The sequence below is a fragment of the Sparus aurata genome, chromosome 22 (assembly GCF_900880675.1).
Source record: "Sparus aurata chromosome 22, fSpaAur1.1, whole genome shotgun sequence".
In the NCBI taxonomy this organism is placed as follows: domain Eukaryota; kingdom Metazoa; phylum Chordata; class Actinopteri; order Spariformes; family Sparidae; genus Sparus; species Sparus aurata.
The window spans coordinates 6,873,166-6,889,511 of record NC_044208.1 but is presented as its reverse complement, the minus strand read 5'-3'; the positions used below and the strand labels follow the sequence as shown (position 1 = coordinate 6,889,511).

Below are 16,346 nucleotides of genomic sequence, written 5' to 3'. Positions count from 1 at the left end.
TGTGACAGAACTGACCCCCTCTCTCTGTCAGTCTCTGCTTCATCAGACCATTTAACAGAAAAGAAAAATAATCATCCAACCCAACGGACCTTTCTTGGGTTGCTGATGCTTAGATAAACTTGCAGAATACAGGGAGATGCAGTACATTTTTCTGTGTGTGTGTGTGTGAAATAGACAGACCTGTGTTCTTCCACCTCCTCGGGCAGTCAAGATGTCAAGATATGAGCTCAGAGTGCCGGCTTGGATGAGATTGGATCGATTTTCTGTCGGTTGAATCAGTGGATTGTCAGCGGACCGCCTTCAAAGAGACGGTCAGGGGAAAAAATAAAACGCAGCAAGAGGACGCTTCTACAAGACGGAGGCGAGAAAAAAGAGAGGAAAAAAATCAATCCCTAGGAGTTGTTGTCTGCTGCGGGCTAACGGGCGGGGAAGGTGGTGTGTGGTCATGTTGTGCGTGAGCCTGCAGCACACTGGTTGTACTCACTTCAGTGGAGAACCACAAGGAATTATTTGTACGCTGCACTTCAAAGGAGAGTCGTACCAGAGAGTAATATGACTGCTGTGTGTAACGGGGCTGTATGAGGACAACCACTGGGCTGAAAACAGTCTGTCTAAAAAAGGCTTATCTTCATATTTGACCCCTTTTTACTTCAAGTGTAAAATTTTTGCTATCGACATATTTTAGCAGAACCCAAAAACGAATTCCATTTTAATCAATTAGTTTGTGATTGGCTCTCTTATGAGGTCACTGGATCATGTTCCTCACCTTGATTGATATTAAATCAAAGTGGATACCGACTCCATACCTTTTTCTCTTGTTGTGCTTTTCAGTTAGTTTCAGTTTGATGACATGCTATTTACTATTTACTAATTAGTTCATTTGTGAAATGACTCTTTTTTAACAGTTTTTACTTGTGCACCAATCTTTTTCATATAGTTGCATACAGTGATACTTTTTAATTTAGTTTCCTAATACTATTTAAATGATTATAAACTAGGGGTGTAATGATTCATCTACTACATCGATGAATCAGTTTATATTCCTATGATCCAACTACATCGATCAGTGCTCGGCAAGTTGGCCTTCCAGGCGACATATATCGATAAAAAATCATTTGAAATGGTAAACAATCAATTCTATCGATTAGGGCTGCACGATTCTGGGAAAAATGAGAATCACGATTTTTTTGCTTAGAATTGAGATCACGTTTCTCTGGCACGATTTTTTTCACAAAATGTTTATTGCACTAATGAACTTCAACAAAACAAAAAAAACATTGCTTTGGCAGAGGCATAGTAGTATGCCTCTGCCATACTACAATGTTTTTTTTTGTTTTGTTCAAGTTCTATCATTGGATGAGAAATTATTTTTACAAAGTAAAAAAAAAAAAAATAGTCTCCAAGATGAGAGGGCATCCTTTAAGCCCTCATGTTGTACAGTGTTTATTGGGGCCGTATCCTTGGCTAGGTGATATGTGATAGCTGCTGTGGTCGGCTTTCTAAAACGGAGGCGTAATATTCCTCCTTTTCCAAAAGCCGCCTCAGAGGAAGGCGTAAACATGTGACGTGACGTGAAGCCCGAAGTTGGCCTGTGAACAATTGACAACGAATTTGTCTTCAAAATAAGAGCTTTACATTGCACCCCATTGGAGTTTAGAACTGGGTTCTTAGCGGAGGGCTTTTAATTTGAAAGTAGCGACCGTTCCTAGCTTGGGCTACAACAACAAGCTAGAGATCCAGGAGACGCTAGCATCTCCCGTATCTCAGCGGCTGTCCAGTTGCCCATCTAGCAGGCGAGGTGGAAATAAGTGTACCGTCCGAGGCGGCAAATTGGCGGACCAAAACAGACCCTGAATTTGCTGCCTTCTGTCTAAAACCGCGGACCTAGCCGCCAAAAGGACTGGCAGATTGGCGGCTTGCTGCCCCGTCTAAAAACGGCTTCTCACTCTCACTCCTTCCAAACACTCAACTGAAGGCGGGCTTCCTCCGCTGAATCAAGTGCTGCGTCTGGGGGCGCTTCAAAAAATCCGGGAGGAAAATAGGACCATTTGTTTGTGATTCAGCTCGAGATATAAAATGCTTCAGAATCACCATGTGTGGAAATGAGATCACGTGTATGTGTGAATCGAGATCGCGATTTTTTAACGATTTTTCGTGCAGCCCTACTATCGATACTAGGAAATTGCACATTGGATTTAAGCACAGCAAACTTTAAGGATGCGTGTTTTTTAGCACTTTATATGAATACATGTTAAACGTGTCTCAATTCAGTCTGCCTGTCTGTGATGTCATCGGCACGTACCAGCAGCAGCGGGAATCTTAGAACAACAAAACGCAGCATGGCGGGTGGCAGAGGAGACGGCGAGTGCGTGTGGAAACACTTTGGCTTTTGCAAAGGCGGAGATGTTTTAATTAAGTTGCTCGCTGTTTGTAGAATATGTAAAAGCCAAGTAAAATACACGGCAACACGACTAATCTCTCTAACCACCTACTAAGGCGCCATGGGATTTCACACAACGCCGACCCCCAGGCACCTCTTGCAGCGTAACGTCAGCTCTGCAGAATGTCGATTGCACTCTGTTTTTGGTATTACTATTGTACTCTTTTTAGCAGAAGTAGCAGGTAAACCTACTGTTAATTCAACCTGAAGAAATGTTGGTTGCACTTACTGTACTCTTTTAATATTGAAAATGAGAGCAGAAAAGGTAAATCTCCTGGTTGCACTTCATTCAGATAAAAGGTTAATACATTTGCTATTAGTTGTTGTTTACTTGTTTATATCCATAATTAATTTAAACCTGATTCCCCTACAAGAAACAACAGGGATCTAGGAAACTTTACCTGTACTGTCCAGTATTCAGGTATTTATTTTTATTTTTGGCTAAAAAGTTACTGAATCGATTTCAAGTCACTGAACTTTATCGGATCGTATCGTTTTAAATGAACCAAGATCATCCTTGAATCGAATCGTTGTTAAAATGAATCGTTACACCCCTATTATAAACAGTAAGTATTAAGTTGCATTAACCCCTATTGTTTGAAAAAAAAAAATGCAAAATTTTAGGCACAACACTGTGACAAATGAAAAAGTTCAGTCCGACATTACAGATTTCGCGCCGTTAAGCCCTGCCTACTAACTGGTATCAAGTAGTTGATGAACAGAAACCAAAATGGCAGCAATGTTGAGAATTATTGATCAAGCAGATATACCAATCTCTTTGTTTCTCTACTTTATATTTATAACTATGTTTACATCCTATTAATCAAAATTATTATTGTTATTATTATCATTAATGTGTTTTCATACGTTGCTGGTTTCCTCCTCCAATTAATTGGGATGTTTTCAGGTGTCCTATAGTGTTTTTTTAATTCATGAACCATTGGCTCTGTGATGGAGGAAGTTCTGATTTACAGTTTTCTAGAACACACTTTTTCCTAGCTTTGCCCAGGAATATGAAATATTCTTATCAGAACATATATTCAGACCTTGACAAGACAAGATTTCAGTTTTCGTAGTGTCAGAAGTTATTCTAATAATGTTTTTCAAAGATTTTTTCTGATGAGAACAATTCCAGAGCATGTGAGGTAAATCTTCATCAGTCATTATAGGTTCAATCTTCAGATTCAAGGATTGTTCTGACTCAGAGTTGTTCGAACAAGTCTTTGAAAAGATAAATCCATCAAGCCAGAAACACAAATATTGTTCCCAGGACATGATGTGAGTCCATCATGAAAATTGTATTAACAGGCAGAGTGAATGCATAAATTTTAATTTCTCATTAACAGTTGGAACAAGAAACTTCTTCTTCTGTTATGTTTCCGGACAATTACAGGCTTCACAGTTTGCACATGTCAAAATTTCAAAGCCCAAATAAAATACAATACATAACAATACATATATGAAATACATAAAATATTTAATATAGCAAGTATAATTAGCTCTTTTCACACAGAGAAGCGGCATTATCGCAACAGCGACAGTTCTCCAATTCTCCGCCGTTGGTTGTTCACACAGAGCAAAGCATTTGCACCTTAAAGACGAACCGCTGTGTAATTCACACAGAAAGACAGCGCTGTGGCTCCTAAAGAGGTGCGACGGTGCACATATTTGTTTTTTTTCAAGGTGTTTCCCCCGGTGTCCCCCCTGCCAATCTAAACCCGCTGACAGTTTATAATCATATGGATGCTGTTATAATGTTGTGTGATTGAGATCCTGACCCACCAAATGTCCTGGAAAGTGTCAAACTTTTTTGGCACCGGATCCCTGCATCCAAACGGGAGAGTGAATGGGGCTACTGATTTATGCAGTGCTTTATATATACATAAATATAATTAATGTTCAACATATTCAAAACCACCTAATATACTAAAACAAGATCATCAGGTAAAATCAATGTAGAATATTATTATGATATAGAGAGAACGTTAAAATGCACAACCAGGTTCCAGATCTGTCAGGTCAGCGGCCTTAAAGCACCTTGTTCTGCATCTTTCCTTCCAAAACTTTTTCATATCGATCGAGACTTGCTCAGATCAAAGGAAGCTGTCATATCAGATCAGCCATCTGTGATGAACACCCACGATGTCTCATCTATGACCACAGTCGTCAGCCAGTTACTGAGACTGCTGCAGCGTGGACAAAGTTGTTAATTAGCAGTGGAAAAGTTGCAATACTGTTCTCATAAGTAGTCCAGTTGAATTCGTATACAAACAATGTGTGTGATTTCATGATGTGATGGCAATCCTTTTGTTGCATTCCCATATTGAAAGCAACTCAGAACAGAAAAAGAAGTCCAAATTAGTTTAACCTCAGGTGAAACCAAAAGAAAAAACTTTGAGCATTAGATCACATCCGTGTCATGTGTGAAAAGTTTATTTAAAAGTCTACATCACAGCAGGAATGTAAATCAGGGAGGCACTGATTTTAAAGTTCATGGCCAGTACGATACCAATGTTAAATTAACAGTTTTGATACTCATGATATCTTGTTCTTGTTCATTGCCCCTTTTATGCCAAAGAAACAACTATGTAAGGGATAAAGCCTGACGAGGTGTCCATAATCAGGAATTAATGGACGTCGCGGAGGCGTGGTAATGGACACCTCGAAGGGCATTATCCTGCTTATTCCATGGTCACTTGCCAAAGAAAAGAAAGTCGGACCATTAATGTATATTTTCATGCGTTTTACAATCAAAATATAAGGTTTTTCACAAGCCATAACTGAGTTCCCCTGGTAACGCCTGAGGGTTTGACTAATACCTGAAACAATCATTACCCTCCTGTAAGGTCTTTATGCAACGGAGACGTTGATCACTCCACCAGTAAATAGGACGGACCTTAGATACGACTTGGCAACGGGAGATATTCTAGTCCGCTCAGCGATGAGCCAGAAAGCTAACGCTATGCTAGCAAGATTCAAAGTTAATAACATTGCATATGGTTGACAAACGGTAAATATAATTTGACAGTATGTTTAACAACAAGACTAGCTAGCTAACCAGTCATGTCATTGTCCCCACATCAATATCAAGATTTTCCCAAATAAATGATCGGCCTTGTGTAACGTTACTGTGGCCGCAGCCTGAAGTAGAGAGCTGAATAGCGAGCAGGATGTGAGATTATTCGCGTATCAGTAGGTTTAGAGGGAAAGTGTACTTTCTGCAGCTTGTGTGTTACAGTCGCCATCCTGTGGTGTTCAGAGGATAAGGCACTGAAGGACTGACAGACTGCACTCAGTGTTGGAAATAAAATATTAAGATTTGATACGCCAGCTAGCGCATTAATTTAGACAATTGGAACTACTTAGTAGGTGTCCAAATATCAGGGATTAATGGACACCCTGCAGCCAATCAGAATCGAGTATTCCCCCAGACCATGGTATGAATATACATACACTGAACAAAAATATAAACGCAACACTTTTGTTTTTGCTCCCATTTTTCATGAACTGAAGTCAAAGAACTAAAACATTTCTATATACACAAAAGAACCATTTCTCTCAAATATTGTTCGCAAATCTGTCTAAATCTGTGTTAGTGAGCACTTCTCCTTTGCCGAGATAATCCATCCCACCTCACAGGTGTGGCATATCAAGATGCTGATTAGATGGCCTGATTATTGCACAGGTGTGCCTGGCCACAATAAAAGGCCACTCTGAAATGTGCAGTCTCGCATTCGGTATTGAATACTGATGGTCAGCTGATAAATTGGTGCATCTCTATGAATTCATAGGAACATTGGATTTCTTGGACTCAGGTCTGATAAACTGGTCCTGCTTCAGCATCAAACTCAGACTCAGAAGTTGTGCTCGGGGTCAACGCAGGCCGAGCTTCTGTGCATTCAGACGTTAACTGTGTGCCAACTAACTGACAGCGTTGTTGTAGGGGGAAGGCTGAAGCTTCTCACTCACGCTGTGGGCTTTCTTTTCCACTCCGGTGACAAATCAATCTCTGTCCTTGATCAGTAAATTACTGCCCTTCACAGTCCCAGCCGAGCACAGCTTCATTATGTACTCTTTGTCAGCGTCTCCCTCACTCTCTTTACTCTAACTGCCTCACTCTCCGTTTGTCGCCTGTTCTCCCTCTCTTTCATCAATCCTTTCCCGGGAACATTTTTCCTTTTTTCTGCCTTTTACATTTTGTCTCTATGAGGCCCTCTTGCTTTTTCTTTCTTTCTTTCATAATGTTCTTCCTTCCATTAACCATGATGTCTCGCGTTGTCTATTTTTCTGTCTTCTTCCCTTTGCCATTTTGTCACTCTGTCTATATCCTCTTAGAATAACTCCATAGGTGCCAAATATACCAGGACAAAATGAAGCAACACTTCCTGGAAGAAGGCATTGTTGTGAACTCGGTAGTAACTTCATCAGAATTACGAACGGCGCTGAAGCAGTGTGTCACAGAAGGTTGAAAGCTAAATAGCAGCATTTATCTTTATGTAAAAGAGTTCTGGCAATAAGCAATTTGATATGCAAGTTTTTTCAAAGCAGCACAAAACAAACTCCCCAAGCTCAGGATGTCAAATCATCTGTACCCAAACTGCAGGAATGTCGAAAAAATATTCCCTTTGTGATCATAAAAATTAGCAGCAGTACAAACTGTGGTCTTTCAAAAGTTGGTTAGATAATTGATTCATTTAAAGGCGCTTTGCGTTTGAGCAGTTTTGGTTATTTTCCATAAGACATGCCTGTATTTCTGTTTTTGTTGTTTTCTTTCTGGCTGGTTTGAAGTGGGTTGGGCTTGGTTGAACAAATGAGACGTAATTAGACAGTTCACAATGTTAATTAAAATGTAATTACATTACTTTTCAACTTAAACGCTAATGGATTTATCTTCTGAGCAAAAATTACAAAAATTCATGGACGGTCCCACAGAACAAGCCATTTGAAGGGGTCATATTGGGCTTAGTCTGGCTCACCGGATGTAGACTGGAAATATAAAGCTTGGGTGTCTAAAAGTGGTGTAGTCTGTTGTCCTAAAACCCACAAATCAATTAGCATGTCTGCACATCCGGTTCCCTTGTTTCAAAGTCTGCAAATTTTTTTAATCAGTTTTTGGTTTGCCTGAAATAAGGTCTGTGGTTACCAAAGGCTGAAAATATTTACACATTATGTTCGACTACCACTAAAATACATCATTAAGTGTCCCACAATTTGATTATGTTGCTCTTACAAGACTCATCTACTCACTCTTCCATCTCTACAGCTAATTAGTTAATCCTGTTGATTGTGTGTCCAAAAAAAAATGACATTAAAAGGAATTTGCTTTAATGTGTTATTATTGCAATAACTCTTACAAGCCCTAATTTGGATTTTTAAGACATGCAAACAAGCCAGAGCGTTTATTTCCCCTATTCCAGAATGAATATTGGTGCCACCAGACCGTTCTCCAGCACTGACACGATGTTGACTCTGCAAGTCTATGAAAAGTTAAATTAGCTGTTTTTCTCTGTGTAATATTCACAAAAGTTAGATATCTTTTAATTTTGAACAGTTGGCCGGACAAAACAGGCCTTGGGGCCTTGTATTTATTGTTATTATTATTTAACTATTTTGTTACATTTTAGAGACCAGAAAAATAAATAAATGAGTCTGCAGCAGTGACGGACTGGGAACAAAAAACGGCCCTGGCATTTGCACCCACCAGCGGCCCATGGAAGGGGGGTGCGCGCGCCCACGCACACGCGCAATTTTTGACGCACGTAAAGAACAGGCCCTTTTGATAACCCCGGTGATAGTAAACGTAAATTCCCAAGCTATAAACAACTACACCCCAATACATAAAACACATTAATAAATCAAAAGAGCCAGTTGCTCCATAATGCAAACGTGTCTTACTGTCACGCAGTCATCGATGTCTACCTCTTCATCCTCCTCTTGCTCATATTCCTCCCTGTCCTGTCTTTCTCCCTGGTGTGCTGGTGCTAACAGTGTTAGCACTAGTGCTAGCTGAAGCTGCACTTGATTTTAAAAACAAATCAGTCGGTTTGCAGCATTTTTCACCGTCAACCAACAGTGCTCTCTGAGATGTCTCTCTTTTTCTACGCTCCCACCTTGTGTCGCTTGATACCTCGATTCATTTTTTTGCTAGCTTAAACTCAGTCAACTTCCAACTTCCAACTTCTAACAACCACACTCAGACGGTCAACTCGATTCAGTCTTGAAATTCCCAGAAGGCATTGCTTCATTTTAACTTTTGCAAACAACTTTTAAAATAAAAAATGCAGGTAGATTTGTTTTATTTCAAACCATGCACGTTTTTGAACATCTGAATAAGACATTTCGCTACAAAACATTGCAGAGTGATATAAAAGTTTGTGACTGTAGAAGGTAACCATGACTGTGATATAGAGACTCGTATGTGGCATGTAAGTAGTGATTAGGTCACATTGAAACTCACTGTGCAGTATTTGGAGAAATTTGGCTTAAAAACTTGAATGACGCATGAAATAGCCGGGAGAAACGAGCTTGGGATCGCTCTGAGAGTTGTCAGCCGCCATCAGCTCCGCTTTTTTTTTAATTATTTTTATTTGTTAATTTATTGATTTGCGGCCGCCTTTTGATGCAGCCGCCGCTTTATGTTTATTCATTTAATTATTTATGTACTTATTTGTGATGCGGCCGCATCACCAGGCGGCCACAGTGGCATTTGCCCACATTGCCCAATGGCCAGTCCGTCCCTGGTCTGCAGTAATATCCAGTGAAAATAATTGTATTTGAATAAAATTGCCTATTATTCAACAATGGTTTAGTTACTTTTAAGTTAAAATCTAACTTCTCATCCATCTTCATTCTTGTATTTTTCTCCACTTGAGAAACTTTCTGCCCGGCTCTGCCTCCTTCAACAGCAGGCTGTCTGCCCGCCTGTGACCCAGTCGGCGCAGTAACAAGCTCCACGTCCAATCAAATGGACGATTAAATCCCATTCAGGGCACAGCTTTATAATCTCAGTGCAGCTGATGTTATCTGGGTCATGGTGCTTCAGGCTCCCGTGCTGCATACAGATCCCAGAGATGTCTCCTTAACACAGCCCAGTCCTCGTCCACCTCTGTGCAGAAGACTTTTCACAATTCCAAATCCCACCTGTGTTAATTAACGAGGTTCAAGGTGTAGGTTGTTTCTCTTGAGACACCATTTTGAAACATCTCTACAAGGAGTCCCTTAGATAAAAAATGTTGAGCTGCTTATTATATGTACCCTGCCTTCAAACATCTAATTTTGCCTTCAAACCACAATAATGAGAGTTTGCGTGCGGTGACAGTTTAATTTCTATGATCTACATAAAGATGGAATGATGGAATTTCACTACGACACATCTGACCCTGGTAATTGTTTCATTCTAGAGTTAGATGTTCAAACATTTAATTCTGAGTCATCCACCCGTTGTTTCACTAAATTTGTTTGGACTAATGTTCATTTAACTCACAACTACTTCTCTAGTAAGTTATGTGATAGATGTTGACAAAGAAATCTCAACAAAATGGTTCCAAACCAAGGTCCACCTGATAGCCCTTTCTAGTGCTTTCAACTAGAGGTCAGTGCCGATGGGCTCTTTTACAAACTATTGCTATCGGCTGCAATATTTGCCGTGCAGCCTCAACTGACCACATTGGAGAGTACGTCACAATTTTGCATGGAAGATACTCTTAAGTCAATCATCATCATTTTAGGGCCACTTCTGCTGAAAATATATATGTCCTCTTACTCTCCCTCTACCTCTATATATAAAGTGAACACAAAGTAATTCTTCTCTCCATGAAATAACTTCCCCTCATTACTATGGCGATAGGGTTAAAAAACATGGGCTAAGGTTAAATCCTTTGCGGTCCCGGGATAAAGTTAAACGTTGAAACAGCGGATCATTACTGGAGCCTGACAAGTGGGGCAAGTAATTTATATCTAGTCTCACATAGCAGACCATATCAGACCTCTCTCATCTCACCCGTATGCAGTTCAAGGAGTTGCGGTTATATAACGCGACACCGTCACCTTGTTCACAATAGGGACAGGACACTGAAGACAGCCAGGCAGGCAGGAACAGAAACATTCTGTCAACGTTACGTTACTTAATGCTGTACTAACCAATGTGGCCTTCTCTCTTCCAATTATTTCAGCCACATAACTATTCATCCATTCATGAATGAAGTTCCACACTACAGGATACTCCTTACCCTGGGAATATGCACAAACATTAATGGTTTGTAAGGGAACGCACAACAGAAATAATCCTGGCCAGTTCAGCCACAGAACAGCTCATCGTACATTGTTAATAGAGCAGATTCCAACTATGTAATCCACTATATCCACATCTTGTGTCTTGATATCAGACAGACAGCTGCTGCTGCTAGCTTTTCAACTAAGATTAAATACGGTGTCCTGCACATCTCTAAAGTTACTTGTTTTAGAAACGTTCTAAAGCCTGAGTGTCACTGTAACTTTTCACTGAGAGGCTGGGAGAGAGAGAGAGAGAGAGAGGGCCCTAAAGTTCAGTTCAACAGTTCTGATGAAGTTAATAACAAAGATGGTTCAATTTCAACAGTGTTTGAATTCTACTATATTAATGTCACTAAAAATATGTATATTTGTAGTTGATGTCAAGTTTTGTATCTTTAAGAACATAATAGTTTTATTAAATTAAAACAAAGCTAAAAAATACTTTGTTGGAATCATAGTTATTGTAACTGGTAAAATTAGTAATTATTGTGTAATTCCGTGATACTTTTAAGGTTGCAACCATGGGAAACTTTCACAGTAAAATAACCTTCTTTGTATTCATATTTAAAATCAAGTACATTTTCGGAAGAAAAAAACTATTTGCCACAATCCAAATTGGTTGCTGAAAGCAGCATCTGCGATCATGTTACACCTTACAAACACAGACGACGTGTTTCTCTTCTGACGAGCTGAATCTCAGGGTAGCTAATTATCACCTTCACAGGGTGCAGTTGAAGGGCGCGAGCCTCTGTGTTACAGGTGCAACCTCCTGCAGATATTGCAGACTGCAGACTCTCTACAGTGTCCTGTTGATAAGCTTCAGAGCCAGAACACATCATCGAGCTCACCTGGAAACTTGATTACAAACAGCCTACCCCTCTGCTTCAGCCTCACCTGAACCCTCAAGTCCGACCTTTAGCTGAGGTTGCCCTGTGGGAGAGGAGACGCTGAGGATGAAGCTGATTCCGACTTTGCGGTTTGGCCTGGAAATGAGAAGCTGTCCTGTCATGGTGGGAGATGGTAGTTTATCAGGATTATTAAAAGGCAGCAGCAAATCCTGTCACTGTCAGCCTGCGGCCCGCGGGATCCCTGAGGAGTGCTAACAAGCAAACAGACAGCTCAATCAGTCCATCCTGCTGTTTCCATCCTCTCACTTAGTGGAGTCTGGTCAGAATACATGCAAATGGGCCCTCGATCGCTTCATCTGATGTTTTTATCTCCAAATCTTTACATCCTATTTATCGTGTTTTATTTCTCTTCTATTCCTAAGGTTCAGCTCTGTATTTTGGCTACCAGTACTTTAGGAAATACGGGCAGACACTTTTATAAAAAATACTTGGCAGGGGATTGGACGATTCATCCATCTATCACAGGCTAACTTCAACCAGTCAGGTCAGCAGTAGTTGAGTGCTACCACCAGCGGAGCCAATTTGTAAATCAAACTCTTACCGAAGTCAGTTGAGAGAAGAGTTTTCCATGGAAAAAAGCCTTCAGTGTTGTTCTCCACTCTTCTCTCAATGAAATAAACTCTCCAGTTCTCACAGAACTAATGCTATAGCAGCTAAACTAACCTCCTGAAGAACCGCCATTGTTGTTTTCAAATGAACAGTCACTCACTGCTGATTTTTGTTCTGCTCCTGCTTGATGAAGCTGTCAGTCTGCATTGTTTCTTTTTCTCTTGATGCCATGAACATTGATTTCCAAGTAACAACAACGCAGTTCTACGTGACAGGAGCTCAAACATTGATTTCAGATAGTATTCGTTGGATGTACAGACAGGAATGTGAGGAGAGCTGCTTCTTTGGACTTTGGGTCCACGTTTGCCCTCTGAGGAACCTAAATTATTGTTGCAAATCTGGTAAATAAAAAGCATTTTATCTTTAATTTACATTAACTTTAAGTTGGGTGATTGAATGTTTTGTAAAATGTGCAGACAGTTATTAACTACTTAGTACAATACTTGTAGCACATGTATCACATAAATCAACCCAATACTATAAAAGAAACAGCCATTATGGAGATTTTTGCAGTAAGACATCGTGTAACGCAATATTTCTAAAGCAGTTTGTGTCTGAGGAAGCCAGTAGCTCCACTGTACCGTCCAGATTTTTATCTTAAGCAACCGCTTCTGTCAGCTCTCCTGGTGGACGAGCAGTCGTACCGTTTGTGTATGTTCAAGGCCGATGCTCCATCACAGCTCCCTCTGGATTTTCATTCCAGTTATCGATTTTTGTTCCATCGAATCCCACTTCACAGCTTCATAAATTCCTTGGCTGGGTTAGTGCTCGACAGATCGGAGATGGAAGTCAGAATATCTTGGGCTCCATCTTACAAGTCTAACTGGCATAAACTACCTCCATCTCCTGCATGCTGGTGGATGTTGTTGTCAAATGAAACTGACGGTGCCTGGGCGGTAAAAGATTGGGTGAATTGCAGCAAGATGGACCACATATAAAGTAAATAATTGTCCCATACACTTGAGTTTGAACTGTGTAATGCTGCATTATTGCACTAGATATGGCTTTACAAAAAGTGATAAGCATGATTTAAAGACATAACGCATGACAAGTTGTGTAGTTTGTCTTGTCAGAATGAGCCCAGCCAGAACAGTTTGATTTAAAGAAGCAGAAAATGATTTTACGTCAAAATGAATTCTTCTTTTCTTAGACTGAAAGTTGTAAGGTGTTGTTAGACAGCTTCTTTTTCTGTAGCAGTGTCTGGAAGCACAAGGACTGTTGTCCTCCAATGAACATGTTTGATAAGGGAATGTTTCAACATGTTTGTCTTTATTAAGGCTGCACTGAAACTGTTCCCAAACTCCAAGGTCACATTTTCAGTTTACTTATTTGGTCTGACCAGCTGTCCAAAACTGAAAGATAAATAATGATGAATAATATGAAACGAAGAAAAGCAGCAAATCCTCACTTTTGGGAAGGAACACAAGTGAATGTGTAGCATTTAGCGAGACAAAAACCAGGAGAGGGCACTGAAAACTGGGAAATCTCTCAGGAATTTTGGCAAGTATGCTTTACGCTGATCAGAGCCATCATTGGTATTAGGGGCAGACCAATTCCCCGCCTTGCTGATTATTAGAGCCGATATACAGCATATTCCCGATTATCGGTATCTGTGATTTTTCAGTCAGATTGCCAATAAAATGAACTAACTTAAAAATGTATTACCTTAGCTCTAATAGAACATCCTGTCACACAATGTCCGTCTCAGTCTCAGTCTCAGTCGCAGATATTGATTTCTGATAATCTGTATCGGCCATGAAAAAGCCATATTGCTCTGCCCCTAACTGATATTAAACTATTCAAGCATTATGGATTGTGGACAGCTGATGACAACTATAATGCATCATCAACATTAGCAATGTTGAAACTTAAGCTTCTTTCACACAAGTTACACGACCAAACAACAGTAATGTGGTAGCAGGTAGTGTTACATGGGTAGAAAAAATACTGAAAAATACTGAATTTAGACATGTGGCTGTTATCCTGTCTGTACTTAAGCCCTGAACCTTTAGCCCTGAAACTGCGATTGTCCCCAACAGCGACAGCAAGGCAGCTCCTGTTGTTTACTGGTGTTGATTATGTGACATGACTTTAAGCAAAGAACTTTAACTCAAATTGTCATTGTCTCCTTCCACTAATGTGTTGTCTTAGTTTCACTGCGACCGTCAGCCCTCCTAACTGAGTCTTAAAGGGATATTCCGGGGTAAATTTAATCCATGGTCTAATACACTGTGACACCGAGTAAGACACCCCCCCCCCCCCCCCCCCCCCCCCCCCTCGAGAGATCAAGTTTTCCAACCGCTAGCTTATGTAGTTTTAGCAACCTCAGAAAAACACACGATAACAATACACTGCAGTCTATGCCTCCAACCAAGAAACCACTCATAGCCACAAATAATGCCCATGATCAAACTTACGCCGGAATATCCCTTTAAGTGGACTGATCCCCTGGAAAACAGCTTCCCTCTCCAGGAGTGAAGTGTGAACTTCAGTGTGAACAAACAAAGCCGATGTAGAGGTGAGCCTTTGTTGCGGTGATTTTGCGTAATCTCTGTGTGAAAAAGGCTGTTGTTAACTTGTTCAGCTAATGTAATGCCAGTTTCACATCAGTATTAAAACTTGAAAAATGTATTGCCGAAAACTCCCTTATGTTTCAACTGCAGCACTTGTGGTTCGAGATGGTTTTTGGAGACAAACCAGGTTCTTAGAGCATCGCTGGTGCTTCAAAGGCAACCTCAGAAGCCATTACTGCAACACAAGAGTGACTGTGAAAAAAAAAAACGGCAGCCCTTCTTCAAAGTTAAAAAATATATGGTGGATGCATGGAAGTGGCAGGAAAAAACAACGAACAACGCTCCAGAGCTCTCAGAGCTCTCAGAGCTCTCAGAGAGAAAATCTTTGTTTTCTTATGGGCAAAAAACATAAGAGAGACTGCCAATTGTGAACACACTGCTGATATTTTGTGCACAGAGCCAGTAAAATGTTATTGATTACACTTTTTGGTCATTAATTGTTGTTTGTCAGCAGGATAATTCTCTCTTTAATATCTGTTAGTTGAGCTAACAGGTGGAAAAACTGAACAATTGACTTGGGAGATTTAAAGAAAATTGTGTTTTTGCTCTCCAGAGCAAAGTGCTAAGTGACCCGAGCCTGATGGGGTCTAAATGGTGTGTGTTTTTTTTTTGTTTGTGTGCGTTTGTAAGGGGTTAAGGGCCGTTGTTGTCACATTCTGTCAGCTCTCTGAAAGTGTAGGCCTAGAGGAATACCTGACAGCCATCTGGCGGTTGTTTTTCTCTGTGACATCTCTCAAACACACAAAGGTGCACTCACAGAAACTTTCTCATGCACATAATAAAGCACACACACATTTAGGAAAGGTACACCGAGATCCAGCCTGGAAGGCATCCAGCAGCTTCTGTTCATTTGAATAATTAACATTTGCTTTGCAGTGTTTTGTGTATTGTATACCTCGAACTTGACTTGAGTGTGTGCTATGAAAACAATGACAACTTGTACCACATATTTCAGTGCTGTCATCTTTTGTTAAGCAGTGTTGTACCATCAATCCATCAGCACTGGAGGGTAACAACAGTGTTGATTTATTTGAGTAACGATTTGTTTCTTCACACTGTCTCTCCTTTGGATTAGACCGATCAGAAATAGCTTCTCAGTCATGTAGCGTTAAGGAATTCTTTGTTGTCTGCATCTTTGCAGTGGAGAAGGTATCTATGCTGGTTGATCCTCAGGATGTGGTAGGAAGCTCTGACATATCCAATGTTAGAGAGTTCAATGCTGCCATTGTGGAGGCTGCTGCTCTGTAGAAATGGAAGCAAGCCAAAATCCTGTTAGTCAACACCAAAGATGAAGGAAGCTTTGAAGGCCTTTATTCAATAAGAAAATAGCTCAGTACTCAATAGTTTTACTTGTATGAATGCACTTAGCGAATACGCCTTGGTTTATAAACAGCCTATTATATCCCTCTATAATGAAGTGTGCTACGAGTGACACGCAAATAGCCAGTAATTTATCAGATGCTTAGTGTGGTTGCACCATCGCAATGTGACTGACAACAGAAGAGCATTTTAGAGGCGTTAATATGGACCACAGTTCTCACAAGA

General features: G+C 40.4%; 1 protein-coding gene across 3 annotated transcripts in view; it reads left to right on the top strand.

Moving 5' to 3' along the window:
- The window catches only part of mei4 (meiosis-specific, MEI4 homolog (S. cerevisiae)), a 100,973-nt gene that overhangs the window by 58,739 nt on the left and 25,888 nt on the right, over nt 1-16,346 (top strand). The window lies entirely within an intron of this gene.